Raw genomic sequence first — 23,545 nt, 5'->3', positions numbered from 1 at the left:
AACATAAAGGTTAACTTCTGGACTCTCTATTCCGTCGATTTGTATGTCTGTCACTATGCTAGATCACACTGTCTTATTAATTACTGTAATTGTAGTAAGTTTTGAAATCAGGAAGTGAGAGTCCTCTAACTTCGTTCTTGATTTCAAGATTATTTTGGCTTTCCTTGAATTTTCATATGAATTTTAGGATCAGCTTTCCAATTTCTTTCTTTTTTTCTTTTCCTTTACACATAGGATCTTTCTCTGTTGCCCAGGCTGGAGTGCAATGGTATGATCGTACTTCACTGCAGCCTTGAACTCCTGGGCTCAAGTGATCCTCTTTGCATTTTTTTTTTTTTTTTTTTTTTAAGAGACAGGGTCTTGCTTTTTAGCCCAGGCTGGTATCAAACTCCTGGCTTCAAACAATCCTCCTGCCTCATCCTCCCAAAGTGCTGGGATTACAGGCATGATCTACCACACTCAGCAGTTTGTCAATTTCTTTAAAAAAAAAAAAAAAAAAAAAAAGGACAACTGGAATTCTCATAGAGATTATGTTGAATCTCTATGTATCAGCTTGGGGAGTATTGCCATTTAACAATATTGTCTAATAGTTTGTGAACGTGGGATTTTTTTTAGATCTTTAATTTCTTTCAGTAGTTTTCACTACAAGTCTTATAGTTCCTTTGTTAAATTTATCCCTGGACATTTTATTGTTTTTGATACTACTTTAAAATTTGATTTTTTTAATTAAAAAAGAATTTTTAGTCCAGGCATGGTGACTCACGCCTGTAATCCCAGCACTTTGGGAGGCCGAGGTGGGTGGATTATGAGGTCAGGAGATCAAGACCATCCTGGCCAACATGGTGAAACCCCTTCTCTACTAAAATACATAAAATTAGCCGGTGGTGCCAGCCCATAGTCCCACCTACTCAGGAGGCTGAGGCAGGGGAATCACTTGAACCTGGGAGACGGAGGTTGCAGTGAACTGGGATCGTGCCACTGTACTCCAGCCTGGCAACAGAACAAGACTCCATCTCAAAAAAAATTTTTTTTAATTTCTTCATGCTTTTATCTCAGAGGCAGGGCTTTGTTTTTTAGAGACAAAGTCTTGCTCTGTTGCCCAGACTAGAGTGCAGTGGCTCCATCTAGCCCACCGCAGCCCACTCATGGGATTATAGCTGTGAACCACTGCACCTGGCTGGATTTTTTCTTAATTTTCTTTTTTTGAGGGGTAGGGGCAGAGTTCCACTCTGTCACCCAGGCTGGAGTGCAGTGGCCCGATCTTGGCTCACTGCAACCTCTCCCTCCTGGGTTCAAGCAGTTCTTGTGCCTCAGCCTCCCAAGTACCTGGGACTATAGGCGTGTGCCACCACACCCAGCTAATTTTTGTATTTTTAGTAGAGATGAGTTTTCGCCATATTGGCCAGGCTGATCTTGAACTCCTGGCCTCAGGTGGTCCACTGGACCTCAGCCTCCCAAAGTGCTGGAATTACAGGCATGCGCCACCGTGCCCAGCCCTTTATTTCATTTTTTGATTGTTCATTGCTAGTGTATAGAAATACAATTGATTTTTGTTTATTGATCATATGACATTGCTGAACTTGTTTATTAGTTCAAATCATTTTTTGGTGGATTCCTTGGAATTTTTTAATATGCAAGATCATGTTATCTCTACATAGAGATAGTTTCACTTTTTTCTTTCCTATCCGAATGCCTTTTTTTATTTGTTTGTTTGTTTGAGATGGAGTCTCGCTCTGTCATCCAGGCTGGAGTGCAGTGGCACAATCTCAGCTCACTGCAACCTCCACCTCCTGGGTTCAAGCGATTCTCCTGCCTCAGTCTCCTAAGTAGCTGGGATTACAAGCACCCACCAGCATGCCTGGCTAATTTTTGTATTTTTACTAGAGATGGGGTTTCACCATGTTGGCCAGGCTGGTCTGGAACTACGGACCTCAGGTGATCCCCCCGCCTCAGCCTCCCAAAGTGCTGGAATTACAGGCATGAGCCACTGTGCATGGCCTCCTTTTGTTTTTTTGAGACAGGATGTTGATCTGTAACCCAGGCTGGAGCACAGCGTTGTGATCATAGCTCACTGCAGCCACGAACTCTTGGGCTCAAGCAATCCTCCCACCTCAGCCTCCCAAGTACGTAGGACTACAGGTGCACACCACCACATCCAGCTAATTTTTAATTTTTTTTGTAGAGACAGGTCTCACTGTGTTGCCCAGGCTGGTCTCAGACTCCTAGATTCAAGCAGTCCTTTCACTTTGGCCTCCCAAAGTGCTGGTATTACCGGCTTTGTTCTTTTTGCTCAAGATTACTTTAACCATTTGGTGTCTTTTGTGGTTTATACAAATTTTAGTATTGTTTTTCCTTTTTCTGTAAAAAAACGTCATGGAATTTTTTTTTTTTGAGACAGAGTTTTGCTTTTGTTGCCCAGGCTGGAGTGCAATGGCTTGATCTCGGCTCATTGCAACCTCCGCCTCCCAGGTTCAAGTGATTCTCCTGTCTCAGCCTCCCAAGTAGCTGGGATTACAGGCATGTACCACCACGCCCAGCTAATTTTGCATTTTTAGTAGAGGTGGGGTTTCTCCATGTTTGTCAGGCTGGTCTCCCTCCTGACCTCAGGTGATCTGCCCACCTCTGCCTCCCAAAGTGCTGGGATTACAGATGTGAGCCACCATGCCCAGCCATCATGGAATTTTTGTAGGGATTGCATTAAATTTGTAGATCACTTGGAGTAGTATGGACATTTTCACAATATTTTTCCAATTCGTGACCACAGGGTATCTTTCCATGTATTTGTATCGTCTTCAGTTTCATTCATCAATGTCTTACTGTTTTTAGGGTACAGGTCTTTTACCTCCTTGATTAAATTTATTCCTAAGTATTTTACTTTTTTTCTATAGCTATTGTAAATGGGATTGCTTTCTTGATTTATTTTTCAGATAGTTTGTTGTTAGTGTATAGAAATGCTACTGATTTTTGTATGTTGATTTTATATCCTGCAACTTTACTGAATTTATTTGTTCTGAGTTGTTTTGTTTTTGTTTTGAGACAGAGTTTTGCTCTGTTGCCAGGCTGGAATGCAGTGATGCAATCTCAGCTCACTGCAACCTCTGCCTCCTGGGTTCAAGCAATTCTCCTGCCTCAGCCTCCCGAGTAGCTGGGACTACAGGTGCACGTCACCACGCCCGGCCACTTTTGGTATTTTTAGTAGAGACAGGGTTTCACTGTGTTGGCCAGGATAGTCTCAATCTCCTGACCTCATGATCCACCCACCTGGACTTCCCAAGTGCTGGGATTACAGGCATGAGCCACGGCGCCTGGCCCGATTTATGTCTTTTTATAATGTGTATCTGTTAACAAATTATTGTAGATATTATTTTAATAATTTTACCTCTTAACCTTTATACTATATGTATAAGCAGTCTATACACTATTACAGTATTATAGTATTTTGAATTTGACTGTATACTTACTTTTACCAGTGAGTTTTATATTCATATCTTTTCGTGTTACTAATTAGCATCCTTTTCTTGCAGCTTGAAAAATTAGCACAGGGGTGTCCAAGGGAGAGAAAACAGTCATAGGTTCTTAGTTTCTGTTTCTGGTTGAGCCAATAAAGCCCCTTCCTTTACTGCTTATCACTAGAGACAGAAACTAAAAACCATGGCTTCAGGCTTCTGAAAGCTTAAAACAAAACAAGACAGAATAACAACAACAACAAAATGAGGCAGGTTGGACAAGCTAGCTTTAGCATTTCTTGTAAGACAGATCTGGTGGCAATGAACTCCCTCAGCTTTTGTTTGTCTTGGAAAGTCTTTTGTCTCCCCTTCATTTCTTGTTTTTTAATTATTTTTTGTATTTCAGTTGGTTTTGGGGGAACAGGTGGTGGTTGATTACATGAGTAAATTCTTTAGTGGTGATTTCTGAGATTTTGGTGTACCTATCACCCGAGCAGTATACACTATACCCAAGGTGTAGCCTTTTATCCCTCACCCTGCTCCCACTCTTTCCCCCAAGTCCCCAAAGTCCATTGTATCATTCTTATGCCTTTGCATCCTCATAGCTTAGCTTCCACTTATGAGTGAGAACATACAATGTTTGGTTTTCCATTCCTCAGTTACTTCACTTAAAATGATGATCTCCAATTCCATCCAGGTTGCTGCAAATGCCATTATTTCATTCCTTTTTATGGCTGAATAGTATTCCGTGGGGTGTGTGTGCACACACATACCACACTTACCTTATCTACTCCTTAACTGATGTGCATTTGGGCTGGTTCCATGTTTTTGCAGTTGTGAATTGTGCTGCTATAAACATGCACGTGTAAGTGTCTTTTTTGTATAATGACTTTTCTTCTCCTTCATTTCTGAAGGGCGGCTTAGCTGGTACAGTCTTCTTGGTTGGAAGTTTTTTCTTTCAGCACACTGAATACATGATTTTACTTTTTCATGGCCTATAAGGTCTCTGCTGAGAAATCAGCTGCTAGCCTTATTAGAAGTCCTGTACCTGTTATTTGCTTCTTTTCTCTCTTTTTTTTAAATTGCATTTTAGGTTTTGGGGTACATGTGAAGAACATGCAAGATTGTTGCATAGGTACACACATGGCAGTGTGATTTGCTGCCTTCCTCCCCATCACCTATATCTGGCATTTCTCCCCATGCTCTTTCTCCCCAACTCCCCACCCCCTGCTGTCCCTCCCCTATTTCCCCCCCGACAGACCCCAGTGTGTGAGGCTTCCCTCCCTGTGTCCGTGTGTTCTCATTGTTCAACACCCACCTATGAGTGAGAACATGCAGTGTTTGATTTTCTGTTCTTGTGTCAGTTTGCTGAGAATGATGGTTTCCAGGTTCATCTGTGTCCCTACAAAGGACTCGAACTCATTATTTTTTATGGCTGCATAGTATTCCATGGTGTGTATGTGCCACATTTTCCCTGTCCAGTCTATCATCAGTGGGCATTTGGGTTGATTCCAGGTCTTTGCTATTGTAAACAGTGCTGCAGTGAACATTCGTGTGCATGTGTCCTTATAGTAGAACGATTTATAATCCTTTGGATATATACCCAGTAATGGGATTGCTGGGTCAAATGGAATTTCTATTTCTAGGTCCTTGAGGAATCGCCACACTGTCTTCCACAATGGTTGAACTATTTACACTCCCACCAACAGTGTAATAGTGTTCTCCACATCCTCTCCAGCATCTGTTGTCTCTTCTTCTTTTCTCTTGATGCTTTCAAGGATCTTCTCCTTGTCCTTGATTTTTGATGGTTTGATTATATGTTTTTGTATAGTCTTGTTTGCATTTAATTTGATTGTAAAACTTTGACCTATGCCTGGATATTTGTATCTTTCTCCAAACTTGGAAAGCCTTCTGTTATTACTTTTTAAAGTAAACTTTCTGTTCCTTTGTCTTTGTCTTCTCCTTCATGAATTCTATAATTCAAAAATTTGCTCTTTTGAAGCTATCCTATAAATCCCATAAGCTGTCTTATTTCCTTCTCATTCTTTTTTTCCTCCTATGACTGTTTATTTTCAAATAATCTGTCTTCAGGTTCACAGATTATTTTTTCTGCTTGGTCAGTTCTGAGTGGGATATCCCACTCAAGGGATATCCACAGAGTATCTTGTGAGCCTGAGATGATTATAATTATGGACTTTAACAAGACTTTATCTTGGCAAGCTTCTTCTTGCCCATGGGCAGCTGTCATTTGCAGGGATAGCAGTCAGTTCCAGCCACCAGAGCATGGCTGTAGGGGAAGGTTGAGGTGCCCTTATCAGCGTTCTTCATGGTAACAGCTTTGTGTCTAGAGAAGCATTCAGCCAGGACCAGCACCACTTTCCCAGGTTTCATGAACTTGCCCATTTCAACAGCAACCAACTAAGCCTACAGCAGAAAACACAAAAAACAAACAAAACCCCCTTAATTTTTGAAATAATTTCAATCTCTGTTAAATGTTTCATTTTAGTCATTTTTTTCATGATATTATTGAATCGTTTCTGTATATTTTCTTGAAGTTCTGAGCTTCCTTTATATAATTATTTTGAATTCTTTGTAAGCCAGTTCATAAATCTCCTCTTTTTAGGGTCAGTTACTGGTACTTTCTTTTGTTCCTTTGGTGGTGTTGTGTTTCCCTTTCCTTTCCCTGATTGTTCTTTTTTTTTTTTTTTTTTGAGGCAGAATCTCATTCTATCACCACCCAGGCTGGAGTGCAGTGGCGCAGTCTCAGCTCATTGCAACTTCTGCCTCCCAGGTTCAAGGTATTCTCGTGCCTCAGCCTCCCAAGTAGCTGGGATTACAGGCATGCACCACCTGGCTAATTTTTGTATTTTTAGTAGAGACAGGATTTCACCATGTTGGCCAGGCTGGTTTCAAACTTCTGACCTCAAGTGATCCACCCGCCTCAGCCTCCCAAAGTGCTGGGATTACAGGTGTGAGCCCCTGCACCCAGCCGATCGTTTTTATTTTTTAAAAAAAATTTTTTTTTGAGACAGAGTCTCCCTCTGTCACCCAGGCTGGAGTGCAGTGGCATGATCTTGGCTCACTGCAACCTCTGCTTCCCGGTTTCAAGCGATCCTCCTGCCTCAGCCTTTCAAGTAGCTGGGACCACAGATGTGCACTACTACATCCAGCTAATTTTTTGTAGAGATGGGGTTTCGCCATGTTGCCCAGGCTGGTCTTGAACTCCTGAGCTCAAGCGATCCACCTGCCTCAGCCTCCCAAAGTGCTGGGATTATAGGCGTGAGCCACCACGCCAGGTTAAATTTTTTTTCCTTAAAAAATAGAGACAGAGTCTCACTGTGTTCCCCAGGCTAGTCTCAAACTCCTGGGCTCAAGCAATCTGCCCACCTCGGCCTCCCAGAGTGCTTGGGATTATTGGCATGAACCACTGTGCTTTGCCTCCCTGATTGTTCTCGATCCTTGTGGCTGTGCATTGGTGTCTGCACATCTGAAGAAGTGAAGACTCATTCTGGTCTTTGCAGACTGGCTTTGTCTGGGAAAGCCCCTCACCAGTCAGCCTGTCCAGAGATCCTGGACTGATCATCTGGCATGTTCTGTGGGTGGGCTTGCTGATGGAGTCCTCAGGCATGCTAGTCTGGTGTCTGGGTCAGCAGGTGGGTGGACCAACGTCTGGGTCTATGGGGCTTGGCGTGGAGCCTGGATCCAAACAGATGGACCTGTTCATTGGGTATGTGGAGATGGGCCTGGAGCCTAGGTCCACAAGGACACAGCTGGTTCCTGGATCTGTGGGAGCCATTTTCATGTCTGGGTCCACAGGGGCTGAAGTGGTGCTCAGGCAGACCTGGAGCCTAAATCTGCAGTGTCAAGCCTTGGTTCTGGGTCCATGGAGGCTGGCCTGGATCCTCAGTCTGCAAGGGTGGTCCTGGAGCCTCAGTGCACAGGGGTTGGTTTGGCACCAGAGATTACTAGGGTGAGCCTGAACTCTGGGTCAGCTGGAGCCTGGGTCCATGAGGACCAGCCTCAAGCCTGGGAACTGTGTGGTGCTGGGGCAAGTGTGGAGCCTGGATTTGCTAGCACGGGGATCTACTGGGATGTACCTGGACCCTGGGTCTGTTGGAGCATGGAGCTGCAGGGACCAGCCTGAAGGGTGGGGCCACAGAGAACAGCCTGCCACTGGACAGGCCCAGAGTCTGTGTCTGCAGGTGCCAGCCTGGTACTTGAATCTAGAAGTGCTCTCCTGGTGCTAGGGCAGGCCTGCAGCCTAGGATTGTGTAGGTCGACCTGGTTCTGGGTTGGGCTGGAACCTAAGGTAGTCCTGGAGCCTGGGACCACATGCCCTGGGGCCTGGCACTGGATGGGCCGGGAGCCTGTGTCCGCAGGGTCTTGTTGGATGCTGGGTCTGCAGGTGCTGGCCTGATGACTAGTGCTGTAGGGGCTGGCCTAGTGCTTCAGGGACTGGCCTGGTGGCAGGGTGGGCCTGAAATCTTGGGCCATGGGGGCCAGCCCCATGCTGAGGGTGATCTGGGACCCACGGCCACCTGGGTTGGTCTCTCCCTGGAAGAAACCTGGTACCTGAGTCTGTGGGGGCTGACCTGGCACTGGGGTGACTCCAGAGTCTGAGACTGCCAGGCAGGCCTGGAGTGAGAGGCAGTGGAATCTAGTCTGGTGCTGGGGCAGGCCTGGAGGCTTAGTCTGCAAGTACCAGCCTAGAGGCTTGGGCTGTAGGTGCCTGCCCGGCACTGGGTTTGACTGGGGCAGACCTGGTGTTGGGGTCCAAGGGACAGCCCAGTGCTCACCTCCTTCCTCTTCCTAGAAGACAAAGTATCTCTCTTCTCACTGTGCTGCCTGGGGTTAGGGGAGGTATGGCATTGATATGTGGAACTGTCTTATCTACCTTCTTCCTTGTATCTTTTCTTATTTCTGTGCTACACCAGGTGCCGTAAACTCTCACCTGGTTTCCTTAGCTCTCAGGAAGTATTTTCGTGTATGGATTGTTTTTCAAATTGATGTTTCTGTTGGGGGACGAGCCCTGGAAAGTCCTACTCTGCCATCTTGCTGCCATCTGGACTCCCAGGGTTTCTTGTTGATCTGTTTTTGTTTTTGTTGTTGTCATAGTTGTTTTTCTTGTTGCTGTTTATTTGTTCAGTGACTTTTCTGAATTCATTTTGTGGATTCCATCTCCCCCTGCATTATGTGGTCTCTGAGTTGTCTGCTAGCAGCTTTTTTTCTTTTCAGTTCTTGTTTTTCTTTTTAAGCTTGGATTCCTAGGGGTCACACCTGGTAAATAAATATAATTTGATGGTCAGCCAGTGATTGGTCAGAATATATCCTTAAATGCCTTGCCTGTACGTCTTTCACCCCTTGCCAAGAGGATGCTGTGTAAGAAAGCATTGCCTTCATAAAGAGGGAAATTAAGTAATAACAATGGTAGTCTGTAATTGCTGCATAATGAAATAAAGTTAACTGTGTTGTGTTCAATATAAAACCTAACCCCCAACTCCGCTTAAAATTAACTAACTCCCTGTAAAACATACCTTATTTATTCTCCCCACATTCTCAGCAAAGTTCCCAGGCATCTCAAGACTCCTGTTTTTCTTGCTGACCAGCTGCAAGATCACAGGGCAAGATAACACCCAAAGAATGTACAATGTGTTTCTCAAAATGTTGTTTTTCAAATGTTGCATACCTCACAGGACATGTTACAGATTAACTGTTCTTTTTTCTGGCTTCTGTGAACCTGTTAGCTGCTACATCATCCTGGATGTATAAAAAGTACTCCATTTTCTTTGTCCTTTGCTCAGCCTTGGGATGCTAATCCACTGAGCCAGTGACCACCTTAATAAAATCCTTCTGTTTCACCCATTGGTCTCTCCAGTCTCCTGAATATTCTGCAGCATTCAAAGTCCAGCCAATATACGAGATAGCCTTAGCTTTCACTTTCTGCTTGCACAGGGCCTGCAGTCAGCCAGAAGTGAGTGGCTTGGGTCCTCTCTTGTCCCAGCTCTTTCCTTGGCATGCACATAGCCTTGAGTATGTGCATAGCCCTTTAGATCCCTAGGAATATGTCAGAGCTTTTCAAAGTTTCCTATGGTTGTCTCATTCTCTAGGATTTCCTGTAAAATTCTCTAAGTGGTCAGATTTCTCTGTTGTCTGGAATTTGATCACCTTTTGGATCCTGTACCACTGAGCTAGGGAGGGACAGAGAGGGAGGATGGGAACACAAGTGAAATGTCATAGACCCCACTGGCTTACCAAGATTCAATAGTTTCTTTGGATAGATGATTTTCATTTCGTTCTGTGGCTTTGGTTAATTGCCAGAGTCTAAAATGGTTGATTTGAGTTTATTTGTATCTTTTCACTGTTTTAGAGGGAAAGTGAGTTCATCAAAGTCCTTGCTCTACCATTCCATCTATCTACTGTTACTCCTGTCTTTAAAAAAAAAAAAAACAAACCCTTAAATCCTTTTCATCTCACATGCCCTTGCAGTTATGACTTAATTTCTCAATTCCCCTAACAGCAAAACTCTTCAAAGAGTTTTCATTCCTCACTTTCTCTACTCTTTTCCTATTTGCCATTTGTTCATATAACATATATTAGATACATGATAAAAGGATGGTCAGAATGCGATGGCTCACACCTGTAATCCCAGGACTTTGGGAGGCCAAGGTGGGCGGATTACTTGAAGTCAGGAGTTCAAGACCAGCCTGGCCAACATGGTGAAATCCTGTCTCTACTAAAAGTATAAAAATTAGCTAGGTGTGGTGGCGGGCGCCTGTAATCTCAGCTACTTGGAAGGCTGAGTCAGGAGAATCACTTGAACCCAAGAGGCGGAGGTTGCAGGGAGCCGAGATCACGCCACTGCACTCCAGCTTGGGGGATGCAGCGAGACTCCGTCTCAAAAACAGAAAACCTCCAGAGTATATACATTATACACATGAGTTATAATAATATAATGAAAACCCAAGAGCTCAACCCCACCCAAGAACGTTAATGATAGCATCTACCCATGTGTCATTTTCTGTTCCATTCCTCACCCTACCACTCCACTCCTAAAATCACTACTTTCCTAAGTCTTGTGCTTAACGTTCACTTGCCCTTTTTGATATATGGAATTTTTTTTTGTATTTGTGGTATTGTTAAATTTTTTTGTATTGTTAAACAATGCTTAACCAATACATTGTTTATTTGACTCAGTTGTGAGCCTTGTAAAAATAGTATCATACCGTATGTGGTCTTTTTTTTTTTTTTTTTTTTGAGACAGAGTTTCACTTGTCATCCAAGCTGGAGTGCAGTGGTATGATCTTGGCTTACTGCATCCTCTGCCTCCTGGGTTCAAGCAATTCTGCCTCAACCTCCCGAGTAGCTGGGATTACAGACATGCATCACCACACCCAGCTAATTTTGTATTTTTAGTAGAGTCGGGGTTTCACCACATTGGACAGGCTGGTCTTGAACTCCTGACCTCAGGTGATCTACCTGCCTCGGCCTCCCAAAGTGCTGGGATTACAGGCATGATCCACCACACCTAGCTCTGTATGTGGTCTTCTGAGACTTAACTGTTTTCATTGAAATCTACGTTTCTAAGATTCACCTATGTTGTTGCATGTAGCTAGAGTTTGTTCATTCTCAGTGCTGTACAACCCTTGGGTGACCATAAGACAAATTGTCCATTCATCTGTTGTTGGACATTTGGGTCATTTCCAGCTTTTTGCTCTTATGGACATTGCTACTATGAGCATTCTTAGGCATGTCTCCTGGGACACACGCACACCCATTTTTCTAAGGTATACAGACCTAGGAATGGAATTGTTGGTTAATAGAACATCCAAAAGTTCAACTTGACAGGATTATGCGAAACTGATGGTACCAATTTATACTACTTTCAGAAATGTATAAGAGATCCCATTGATCCACATCTTCATACACTTGATATTGTCCTCTTTAATTTTTGTTATTATGCTGAGTGTAAAATGATATTTCACTGGGGACATATTAGCATTTTCCTAGTCATTAATGTGGTCGAGCATTTTTTCATGGTCCTTAGCCACACGTTTCCTCTTCTGTGAAAGGACTATTAATATCTTTAGCACATTAAAATTTTTTTGGCTGGGTACAATGGCTCATGCCTGTAATCCTAGCACTTAGGGAGGCCAAGGCAAGCAGATCGCTTGAGTCCAGGAATTTAAAACTAGCCTGGGCAACATGACGAAACCCCATCTCTACAAAAAATACAAAAATTAGCTGGGTGTTGTGGTGCCTGCCTGTGGTCCCAGCTACTTGGGAAGCTGAGGTGGGAGGATGGCTTGAGCCTAAGAGGTGGTGGCTGCAGTGAGCTGACATCATGCTACTGCACACCAGCCTAGGTGGCAGAACCAGACTCTGTCTTAAAAATTAAATCTTTTGGCCGGGCATGGTGGCTCAAGCCTGTAATCCCAGCACTTTGGGAGGCTGAGGCGGGTGGATCACGAGGTCAAGAGATCGAGACCATCCTGGTCAACATGGTGAAACCCCGTCTCTACTAATACAAAAAAATTAGCTGGGCATGGTGGCGCGTGCCTGTAATCCCAGCTACCCAGGAGGCTGAGGCAGGAGAATTGCCTGAACCCAGGAGGCGGAGGTTGCGGTGAGCCGAGATCGCGCCATTGCACTCCAGCCTGGGTAACAAGAGTGAAACTCCATCTCAAAAAAAAAAAAAAAGATTAAATCTTTTTTTTTTTTTTGAGATGAGTTCTCACTACATTGCCCAGACTGGTCTGGAACTCCTAGGCTCAAAGGATCCTCCTGCCTCAGTCTCCCAAGTAGCTAGGGTTATGGATGTGTATCACTGTGCCTAAATCATTTTTTATTGATTTGTGGGCATTCTTTATGTGGATCCTCATCATTGGTCAGTTGTGTGTGTTGAATAGCTTATGTAATTTTGAAGCTTTTTTAATGGTGTCTTTGCATGAACAGAAATTCTTATTTTTAATTTTTTTTTTTTTGAGACGGGATCTCACTCTGTCACCCAGGCTGGAGTGCAGTGGTGGGATCACAGCTGACTGCAACCTTGACCTCCCTGGGCTCAGGTGATCCTCCTACCTCCCAAGTAGCTGGGTCTACAGGCATGTGCCATGCCTGTAAATTAGCCATACCTGGCTAATTTTTTAAATTTTTTTGTAGAGACAGGGTCTCCCTTTTGCCCAAGCTAGTCTTATTTTTGAGTTGAACAAATCTATCTTTTCTGTATTATAGCCAGCAATTTTTTTTGTCTTCTCTAACCTACAGTCATAAACATGTTCTTTATTAAAAGTTTCTAAAGTTTGCCTTTCACATTTAAGTCCAAATGGAATTGGTTTTTGTGTGGTATAAAGTAGGGAGCTGGTTTTATTATTTTCCATATGGATAACATAATAATCTGAGAAGCCACCTCTGGCCTGGAGCATCAAAGTTCCATATCCATATAGATCTGTTTCTGGCCTCTCTTTGCTATTGGCCAACCTTATGTTCCAGAACCAGTACTATACTGCCTTAATTACCTTGCCTTCATAATAAATCTTGATATTTGGTAAAGCAAAATCTTCCCATCTCATTTTTCATCAGAAGTATCATATATTCTCAGCCCTTTGTTGTTTAAATTTATTTATTTATTTAGAGATAGGTTTTTGCCCTGTCACCCAGGCTGGAGTACAGTGGTGTGGTCTTGGCTCATATCAGCTTTGACCTCCTGGACTCAAGCAGTTCTCCCACCTCAGCCTCCTGGGTAGCTGAGACTACAGGTGCACGCCATCATGCCCAGCTAGTTGTTGTATTTTTGGTAGAGACGGTCTCCCCATGTTAACCAGGCTGGCCTTGGATGCCTGAGCTCAAGCCATCCACCCATCTTGGACTCCCAAAGTGCTGGGATGACAGGTATGAGCCACCTCGCCCAACCCCCCTTTGTTATTTTATTTTATTAATTAGTTATTTGAGGCAGGATCTTGCTCTGTCACACAGGCTGGAGTGCAGTGGTGCAGTCAGCTCACTGCAACCTCAACCTTTTAGGGCTCAAGCAGTCCTCCCACCTCAGTCTCCAAGTAACTGGGACTATAGGGGCATGCCACCACACCCAGCTAATTTTCCTATTTTTTGTAGATACAGGGTTTTACCATGTTGCCCAGGCTGGTCTTGAACTTCTGGCCTCAAGTGATCCTCCCGCCTTGGCCTCCCAAAGTGCTGGGATTACAGGTAGGGGCCACCACGCCTGGCCCCTCCTTTTTTAAAAAAAAAAAAAAAAAAAACACATTTCAAAATCAGCTTGTCATATTCTACAAAAAGGTTGGAATTGCAATGAATCTGTAGATCATTTTGAAGAGAATCGATATGTTTATGGTGTTGAGTCTTCCTCACTAAGAGCATGACATAGCTCTCTATTGTAAATAAATTCTTAAATGTCTTTTGGCAGAGCTTTTTTTTTTTTTCTTTTTTTGTGATAGAGTCTCACTCTTTTGTCCAGTCTGGAGTGCAGTGGCATGATTTCAGCTCACTGCAACCTCCACCTTCTGGGTTTGAGCAATTCTTTGCCTCAGTCTCCTGAGCAACTGGGATTACAGGCACCCACCACCACGCCTGGCTAATTTTTGTATTTTTAGTAGGGACGGGGTTTCACCATCTTGGACAGGCTGGTCTTGAACTCCTGACCTCGTGATCCACCTGCCTCAGCCTCCCAAAGTGCTGGGATTACAGGCGTGAGCCACTGTGCCCGGCTGGCAGAGCTTTATATTTTTCTGCATAAGGGCTACATATCTTGTGTTAGATTTATTTATCGGTACTTTATGGGTTTGCTGCTGTTATAAGTGGAATCTTTTTATTGTATTTTTAATATCTTTTGCAGGCATATAGAAATGAAGTTGGCTTTTGTATATTAGTATTATAACCATTTGCCTTATTACAGTTTTGTTTTTTTTTTTTTTTTTTTTTTTGACGTTCAGTCTTGCTCTGTCACCCAGGCTGGAGTGCAGTGGTGCAATCTCAGCTCACTGCAATCTCTGCCTCCCAGGTTCTAGTGATTCTCCTACCTCAGCCTCCCCAGTAGCTGGGATTACAGGCACGTGCCACCATACCCGGCTAAGTTTTTGTATTTTTAGTAGAGACGAGGTTTTACGATGTTGGCCAGGCTGGTCTCGAACTCCTGACCTCAGGTGAACCTCTTACCTTGGCCTCCCAAAGTGCTGGGATTACAGGAGTGAGTCACCATGCCTGGCCCTACACTTGTTTTTAAGCAAGTTTTTATTTTGGAATAGTTTTAGAGTTACAGAAAAGTTAATTAAGAGATATACAGAGAGTTCCTGTATATTCCTCACTGTAGTACATTCATCAAAACTAAGAAAGCAACATTAGTATATTACGGTTACCTAAACATCAGACTTTGCATGGAGTTATCAGTTTTTTCACTAGTGTTTTGTTTTTTTTTTCCAGGATCCAGTTCAAAATATCACATTGCATTTAGTTGTCATGTCTCCATAGTGTCCCCTGGTCTGTGACAGTTTCTCAGTCTGTTGTGGTTTGTTTTTTTTTTTTGTTTGTTTGTTTTTTTAAGTCCGTTAAGTTGAGAATGTTCTTGTTTTTTATGAGCTAACAGTTTTAAGGAATACTGTTGAATGTTCCTCAATTTCTGTTTGTCTGAAGTTTTGCTCATATTTACACTGGGGTTGTTTTTGGAAAGAACACCAGAGTTTAAATGCCTTTCTTATCAGATTGTTATCGGAGGTACTGGTATCCACTTGGCATCCCTGGTTTTGTGAACCTTCATCCCTTGGTTAAAGTGGTGTTTGCCAGGTTTTTCCCCTGGCAAGTGGCTGCTTTTCCCTTTTCATAGTCTGTTCTTTGGAAGAATCTAGCCCACCCTCAAGGAGATGGGAAGAATTGAGCTGCAGTTCCTGGAAGGGGGTATATCTCTATATATAATTTGTAATTCTTCTGTAAAGCTTTGTCTCTTATTCTTTATTTATTCAGTCACTTATTTATATCCGTATGAACTCATGCATATTTATTTAAAATTTTGAGTTATAAATCTAATACTGTATTCTTTTGTTGCCAAAACAGTCCTGTTTTGGCCACTGGAGACTCTTGCAGGTTGGCTCCTGTGTCCGTTTCACATACTCCCATCCTTTGGTTTTGAGCACTGCTTTGCTTGCCAGCACAAGGAGATGCTCCAGACTCATCTTGTATTTTCCTCCCTTAGTCCTGGAATCAACCATTTCTCCAAGGAGCCCTGGTTCCTTTTAAGGTGTCTGTATATTCTTTTATGTTTTCTATAGTGACAACCATATCAACGATAAATAATGACAGTTTTGTCTTTTCCTTTCCAATGATAATACCTTTATTTTTCTTGTCATACTGAGATGACCAGGACATTTAGTACAGTGATGACAGCATGCATCCATGTCTTGTGAATTTTAGAGGAAACACCACTAACTTTTCCCTATTAAGAATGATACTGTATTTGCTATAGATTTCCCACAGGTTTTATCAGACTAAACAAGTTCCATCTTATTACTGTGTACTGAGAGGCTTTTATTAATCATGAAAGGGTGTTGAATTTTTACCAAATGCCTTTTCTGTTTCTTAGGATGATTATGTTTTTTTCTCCAGTAATCTGATATGTGGTAAATGAATTTATAGATTTTCCTCATGTTAGACCATCTTTGCATTTCTTGTATAAACACAACTTAGTCATGGCCTTTTATTTTTTTATATAGTGCTGGACTCAGATTGGTAAACAAAAGTTTAGAATTTTGCAGCTGTGTCCATGAATAAAATTGGTCTTTACTTTTCCTTTCTCAGACTTTTCTTATTGGCTTTTGGCATTAAGGTTCTGCTGGTATAGAATGAGTCGGAGTGCTCCTTCTTTTACAATATTCTGGAAGATGCTGTATAACTTTGGAATGATTGTTTTGGTAGAATTCCTGTAAAACCATCTTGGTCTAGTGTTTTCCTTTCTAATATTGAGTTAATATTAAACTTTTAAATTAGAATCTTTTCAAAAATTGTAAATGAGAAGGTTGAAATTTGCTTCCATGTTTATTTTATAAGGCTTTATGCTTGAAATGGCTACACACAAATCCTGAGCAAGACTTTTTAATGATGCATTCTTCAAATTCCTAACAGTTGCTATCCATAAACGTCTTTCTTTGTATAAGTAGGTGATAAAATATTTAAAGCCAATTTTTAAATGTTTCAAAGATGTTTAACAATTGGAATTATATCTAACAGCTTTTCTTTTTGTTTCACTGACAAGTATATTGTTAAAACTTCTCATGGTGATGTGAATAGATTTCAAATCCAGTTAACGCTTTCATATTAACAATTTCAAAATAATAATGAAGCTCTTATTTGCAGAACATGCATCATTATTAGAACCATCACCCTGCAGCTAGCTTGGATACCATTAAAAGGGCTCATCAGCTGCAAACGGATAAAAGTATCTGATACTCGGGAAGACAGAGTTTCAGGGTTTCTACCTGGAGCTACACCCTCTAGAAGCCCCTCCTTGGTCTCCCTGCACCCAGCCCCATCCCAGCCAGTCACAACTTGGGCTGTGCGTGGTGTTTCTTGGAAACTGGAACACAGACTCCTCCAGCAGCTCCACAGGTCCCTTGTCCTCAATGAGCAGAAGACTACAGGAGCTCGCTACTGAAGAGGCTGTCCGAGTGATAGAGCACCTTCTTGGCCCTGCTTAGCATTTACTGCAGAGTTGGATGCTACTTATTTGTGCTCACCACCTGCAGGAACTGCAGAGGGATTTGTCAGCATAGAGAGAAGTGGTCTGCCTAGGGTCTCCACTGCCTCAGGTCCTGCCCAGACACTTCTAGGGCTGAGGGAATCAATATCTCTTCACCTACCTGTAATCCACATAACAAGTGGAAGAGTCTGCCTCCTATTTTTTGTTTGTTTGTTTTGGCAGGAAGAGTTTTAACTACTACTGTATTTCCTTTAGTAGCTATGGAACTGTTGAGGATTTCCTTTTCTTCTTGAGTCGATTTTGATAAGATACGGTTTTCTAGGAGTTGGTCTATTTTGTCTACATTTTCAAATTCATTGGCATAAAGTTTCCTTTTTATTCTCTGCTGTATATAAACTGTAACGATGTCTCCTTTTTCATTACTAATATTGGTTATTTGTGCTTTCTCACTTTTTTTCTTAATCAATCTCACCAGAGGTTTATCTATTTTATTAGTCTTTTCAAAGAACCAACTTTTGGCTTTGTTGCTCCTCTCTATCGTATCTTTGTTTTCTATTTCTTTAATTTCTGCTCTTATCTTTTTTGATCTCCTTCCGTCTACATTTTTTGGGTTTATTCTGTTGTTCTTTTTCTAATTTCTTTAACTGGACATTGAGCTAATTAATTTTTATTCTTGACCATTTTCTAATTTTTGTATTTAAGGATATAATTTCCATCTAAATACTGCTTCTCCACAAGTTTAGATATGTAGTATTTTCATTATTGTTCAGTTATGAGTTCTTCATTTCCATCAAAGTTACTTCTTTGACCTGTAAGTTATATAGAAATGTAGATTTCCAAATGTTTGGGGATTTAAAAATTTATCTCTTTGTTATTGAAATCTATCTTAATTGCATTATGGTCAGAAGATGTGGTTTGTGTGATAATAACTCTGAAATTTTTTAGACTTGTTTTATGGCTTAGTATGACCAATATTTTCGAATGCTTCCTATGTGCTAATTTATAAGAATATGTGTTCTCTAATTGTTGAATACAGAGATCTACATATGTCTATTATCAAGTTTGTCAACTGTTCAACTTTTACTTATCTATACTGATTTTTTTGGTCATGATCTACCAATAATTGAAAGAGATGTGTTAATATTCAACTGTGATGGTGGATTTGGCAATTTCTCCCTGTAATTCTGTCTCGTTTCTTGCTTTATATATTGAGGGTATTTCATTAGGAATATTCAAATTAAGAATTGTTATATCTTCATGATAAATACATAATGATCCTCTCTATTCCTGGTAATGCATTTTTCTTTGAAACCTATTTTATATTAATGTAATAACACAAGCTTTTCTTGTTGGGATTTGTGTGGTATATAATTTTCCATCCTTTTACTTTTGAGCATTTTCATGCTGTTATGCTTTAATTATATCTCTAGGAAACAACATATAACTGGACCTTTAAAGAAATCTAATCTGATGATCTCTTTTAATTGGCAAGTTTAGTCTGTTTACATTTACTGTGATATATTTGGGCTCGTTTCTGCCATCATACTTTTTTATTTCTGTTTACCACCTTTTCTATGCTTCATTTTCTTTTTTCTCATCTGCATTTTTAGTTTTGAGATTTGTTTTCTTAATTTTTTTCTCCCTATTTTTAAAATTTCTTTTTCTATTCTTTCTGTGGTTATTCTTGATATTTTCCATATGTGTTTAACTTATAAAGTCTAAAGTTAAACAGTGTTTTCGTCCCCTTCTTGAAGAATGCAGGAAGCTTAGAAACCTTCAACTCTAGTCATTCCTCTCCTGACCACATACTATTGTTTTCAAATATGTTAGTTTGTTCCTTTTTTTAACCTCACAATTATGCATCATTATCAGTATTATTTTATATAGACGGTGTTTGTTTGGATTTACATGCATACATTCTTGTATCTCAGACCATCCTTCTGGGATTATTTTCTTTCATTATGAAGATAGTGTTTAAGAGGGTTTTTTTTTTGTTTGCTTTTTTTTTTTTTTAGTAAGGGTCTCTTGATGTTAAATTCTTCCAGTCTTTCTTATATGTAAATGTCTTTATTTTATCCTCATTCTTAGAAGATGGTTTGTTACAGGTAGTTTTACTCAACACCTGAAAGATATGGTTCCATTCTCTTTTGGCTTCGAGAAGTCTACTTCATTGCTATTAAGAAGTCGACTATCAGACTAATTGCTGGTTTTGTTTTTGTTTTGGTGAGTAAGAGTGTGTGTGTGGAGTAGAATGTGCAGGGGTTCCTGCAGTTTTACTCTAACACGTTTACATATGTATTTATTTTTTATTTATTATATTTTGGAAATATCATGCTTCATCGCTCGGTAGATTCATGCTTTTCATAATTTCTGGGAAATTCTCTACCATTATCTCTTCAAATACTGCCTTTCTTTCATTTTTTCTAGTTTTTCCTTCTCAGAATACAGTTAGTCATATTTTGGACCTCCTCATTCTGTCTTCAATATCTCATAACATCTCTGATATTTTCTATCTCCTTGCCTTTCTGCACTTCATTCTGGATAATTTCTTTAGATATATCTTTCAGCTTACTGATTCTTTCTTCAGCTATGTCTAATCTGCTCTTTAATCTGTCCATTGAGTTTTTTATTTCAAAAGTTACATTTTTCATTTGTACAAATCTCATATATTTTACTTGCTAATCTGCTTAGTCATCCCTAATAGACTCTTATTGTTTTGTCATCTTTGTGATTACATCTGTTATTACTTCTTTAAAACATTTTATATAATTTTTGTTCAACCAGTAGTCACTGTTTGCATGAGTATGACATTGTAAATATTGTTCACATCTAAACTACATAGTATATTCTGATTACATATCCCTTGTTGTTTAACCTTTTATTTTCCTTGGAGCTAATAATTGTGTATTTTGTTTTCTTTTGCTTAATGTTCTAGTACCTATTACTATTCTTCTCTGAAATTCTTTATACAATCCAAGTCAGATCATATCCTTTCACTATTCAGAATTCTCCCATGGCTCCCACCACCCTCAACAAAAGCCAAAGCCCTCACCATGGCCCAAAAGTTCCTATACCTCTCTTAACGTTGTCTCCTATCACTCTCACTATCACTCACTCTTCTCCAGCCACACTGGCCTCCCTGCTGTTTCCCAAGCGTGCTAGATGCCCTTCCTTTTCAAGGCCTTTGTACTTGTTCTTCTCACTGCCTGGAACACCCTTCCTCCCAAATAATCTGATGAGTTGCCCTAGTACTTCCAGTGTGCTCAAATGTCACCTCCCTAGAGAAGTATTTCCTAATCAACATATCTAAAATTGCTCATCCCATGCATTTTCTATCTCTTTATCCTACTTTATATATGTTTTTCTACAAAGCACTGATCACTGCCTGGTATATTTTATATATTGTGGTTAGTGTTTGTCTCTCCCCAGTAGACTGTAAGCTCCACAAAGCAGGGACTTCTGTTTTGTTCACTGCTGTATCACCAGTGCCAAAAAAGAACAGTGCATAGTTCTTAATAAATATTTGTGAAATAAACTGAATGAATGGATGAATGACTTAATTGATTAATGTGGAGGATAGAGATAAATGCCTTGAGGAGTAGGCTAGGCATGAAGGCCTTTAATGCCATGCTAAGGAGCTTGGATGTCATTTTTCAGAAGGGTGGGGGCTGTGAAGAAGCAGTGAGGATAGCTCCTGGGTTCTTTTGGGAAGCAAGTTCTCAGTTGGTAGGATTGTGGCAAAGCCCCGTATTCTCTGACTGGCTGTACATCCTAGGGCTCCTGAAGGCAGGCCTGCTTATTCAAATAGCTCTCAAACTGCTGTGTTGTCATGCTGCCTGTTAACCTGGTGAACAACAAAACCCCAACTGTCATTGCGCTTTCTAATCCTAGCTATCATCCCTCTTTCTCTTGCACTGTGAGGAACTGTTTCCTGGTCCCCTGGCCAAGCAGAGCTGACTCTCATTATACTTTATCTGTGGTACTTGGTGCAGGGGATAGCATGGAAGGTGGTATGATGCTGGGCTCATAGTAAGTGTTGTTATAATGGGAGACACCATAGGAGGGTAAGTTACCGCTTAAAAAGAGTTTTTTTCATTGTCAAAGTGACAACAGGCTGTGTGGGGTTTTAGTGCTGACTTTGCCCCTAACCCTACTGGGGCCTAGCCTGGCTCCAGTGTTTCTGCCTGCTCATGGCTCTGTATACTAATTCTGTTGTCTAATGTGTAACCTACTCTCCTGTTTTTGTCACCCACTAATTTCATCAGAATGCCATCAGAATTATACAGAGTGCCATGTATAATTAGATCCCTGTGGCATGCCACTAGAGACCTTCCTATCTAGGCCAACATCAATTTATTAATGATTAGCACACTGAGTTTAACCATCCAACTAGCTATCAGTTCAGTTGAGCAGAATTTGACCACTATGTATCAGGCCTTGTGCTGTACACTGAAGACACAGAGATCAATGAGGTGTGTTCCCAGACACAGAACCATAATTTCAGGGCAGTGTAGTCAGCGCAGTAACACTGGTGGGTAGAATAGATTGTGAGAGCCCCTAAGGAATACACAACCCAGCTCAGGGGACCAAGGAAGGTTTCTTCGAAGAGATGGCACATGAACTAAATCTTAAAAGATGAGTAGGAATCTTCTAGGTGAACAAAGGGAGGAGAGGGCAATCCAGGCAAGGTGTATTAGTCAGGGTTCTCTAAAGGGACAGAACTAATAGGATAGATGTCTATATGAAGGGGAGTTTATTAGGAGAATTGACTCACATGATCACAAGGTGAAGTCCCATGATAGGCCGTCTGCAAGCTGAGGATCAAGGAAGCCAGTCTGAGTCCTAAAACCTCAAAAGTAGGGAAGCCGACAGCGTAGCCTTCAGTCTGTGGCTGAAGGCCTGAGAGTCCCTGGCGAACCACTGGTGTAAGTCCAAGAGTCCAAAAGCTGAAGAACTTGGAGTCTGATGTTCAAGGGCAGGTAGCATCCAGCATGGGAGAAAGATGAAGGCTGGAAGGCTTAGCAAGTCAGGTCCTTCCGTGTTCTTCTGCCTGCTTTATTCTAGCTGTGCTGGCAGCTGACTAGTTGGTACCCACCCAGATTGAGGGTGGATCTGCCTCTCCCAGTCCACTGACTCAAATGTTAATCTTTGGCAGCACCCTCACAGACACACCCAGGAACAAGACTTTGCATCCTTCAATCAAGTTGACACTCAATATTAAATCATCACACACAGGGTACAGCATGGGCAGAGGCCCAAAAATGAGAAGCAGTGTGGTGTGTGCCAACCAGCCTAATGACACTCACAGTTTGTCTATCCTTCCACGACCCCATCCTAGGAGACTACTAAAATGCAGACATGAGTTTGGGACCTTCCCTGACATGCTAATCTGATAACTATTCATAAAATTAATAGAAAGTTGATGTGACATGACTGTCCACAAGCTTGTCCATATCAGCTTCCCATGTCCCTGGTTTCCTTGCCTAGACTCTGAAGTTTATGTGACTGGCTTCCTCTAGACCTCCTATGGGGTTCCGGTTACTCCCACCGTCCTGGTGGTTATGAGGTCTCCCTTGGCCCCATATGTGGAGATACTCTGAAGAGGAGTTTTTCTGACTTCTGATACTGGTTGTGGAGTAGAAACCCTCATTTTTCAGGGAATGGACAGGACCTGCTCATCCTGTCCTCAATACCGGGGTTCATCTCCCCTTGAGCTGCATTCACACCCATACTAATCCAGGAAAAGTGTATTGTGGAGTCTGGCAGGCCCAATTTTAAAGCAGGGAGGCCCCACATCTTGGTCGTGTGACCTTAGCCAAGTTACCCATTCTCTTTGAGCATCAGTTTCCTCATCAGTAAAAGGGGCTGCCCACCTGGGACAGTTGTTGTGGGTATTAAAGCATATGTAAAGTACCTGGCCCTGGGCCACCATTTATTGAACACCTACTACTGTCACTATTAAAGGGAGAACAGCATAGTGGTGAGAGCATGAGCTGTAGATCCAGACCAACCTGGATTTGGATTGCAGCTCAGCTACTTACTAGTGTTGTGACCTTGGTTGGATTTCCTGGCCTTGTTCAGCCTTAGTTGTATCATTTGTGAAATGAGGTGAATGTACCTAGCTTAGAGTCATTTGTGTATGATTATAGTAGTGTATAATATGCAAGGTGGGGGCCTTCACAGATCCTAGGCCCCTCCCCATCCTGCCCTCTTCAAAGACACTTCCCCCTGGGGACCTACCTCTTCCTCAGCCTCCTCTTCTTTCTAAGTCTATCAAAGAGGACTAAACTGCCCCCTCAGAGTCATAGAATCACCTTCTTAGGGGAACTTTTTTTTTTTTTTTTTTTTTTTTGAGAACACAGTCTTGCTCTGTCACTAGGCTGGAGTACAGTGGCACGAT

The 23,545-nt window shown here is 41.7% G+C and overlaps 2 long non-coding RNA genes across 5 annotated transcripts in view; one reads left to right on the top strand and one right to left on the bottom strand.

Moving 5' to 3' along the window:
• Nucleotides 1-23,545, top strand: part of LOC105734468 (uncharacterized) — an 81,989-nt gene that overhangs the window by 12,384 nt on the left and 46,060 nt on the right. The window lies entirely within an intron of this gene.
• On the bottom strand, nt 8,536-22,191 carry LOC135269895 (uncharacterized). Its single transcript, XR_010338150.1, has 2 exons — nt 21,920-22,191; nt 8,536-8,723 (listed from the first exon to the last, which is right to left on the bottom strand). It is a non-coding gene; the product is annotated as an uncharacterized LOC135269895 (long non-coding RNA).

This window comes from Aotus nancymaae, unplaced genomic scaffold, assembly GCF_030222135.1.
Source record: "Aotus nancymaae isolate 86718 unplaced genomic scaffold, 86718_ANA_hifiasm-v0.15.2.pri h1tg000058l, whole genome shotgun sequence".
Taxonomy (NCBI): Eukaryota; Metazoa; Chordata; class Mammalia; order Primates; family Aotidae; genus Aotus; species Aotus nancymaae.
The sequence above is the reverse complement of the archived record's forward strand: the minus strand, read 5'-3'. Positions and strand labels throughout refer to the sequence as shown.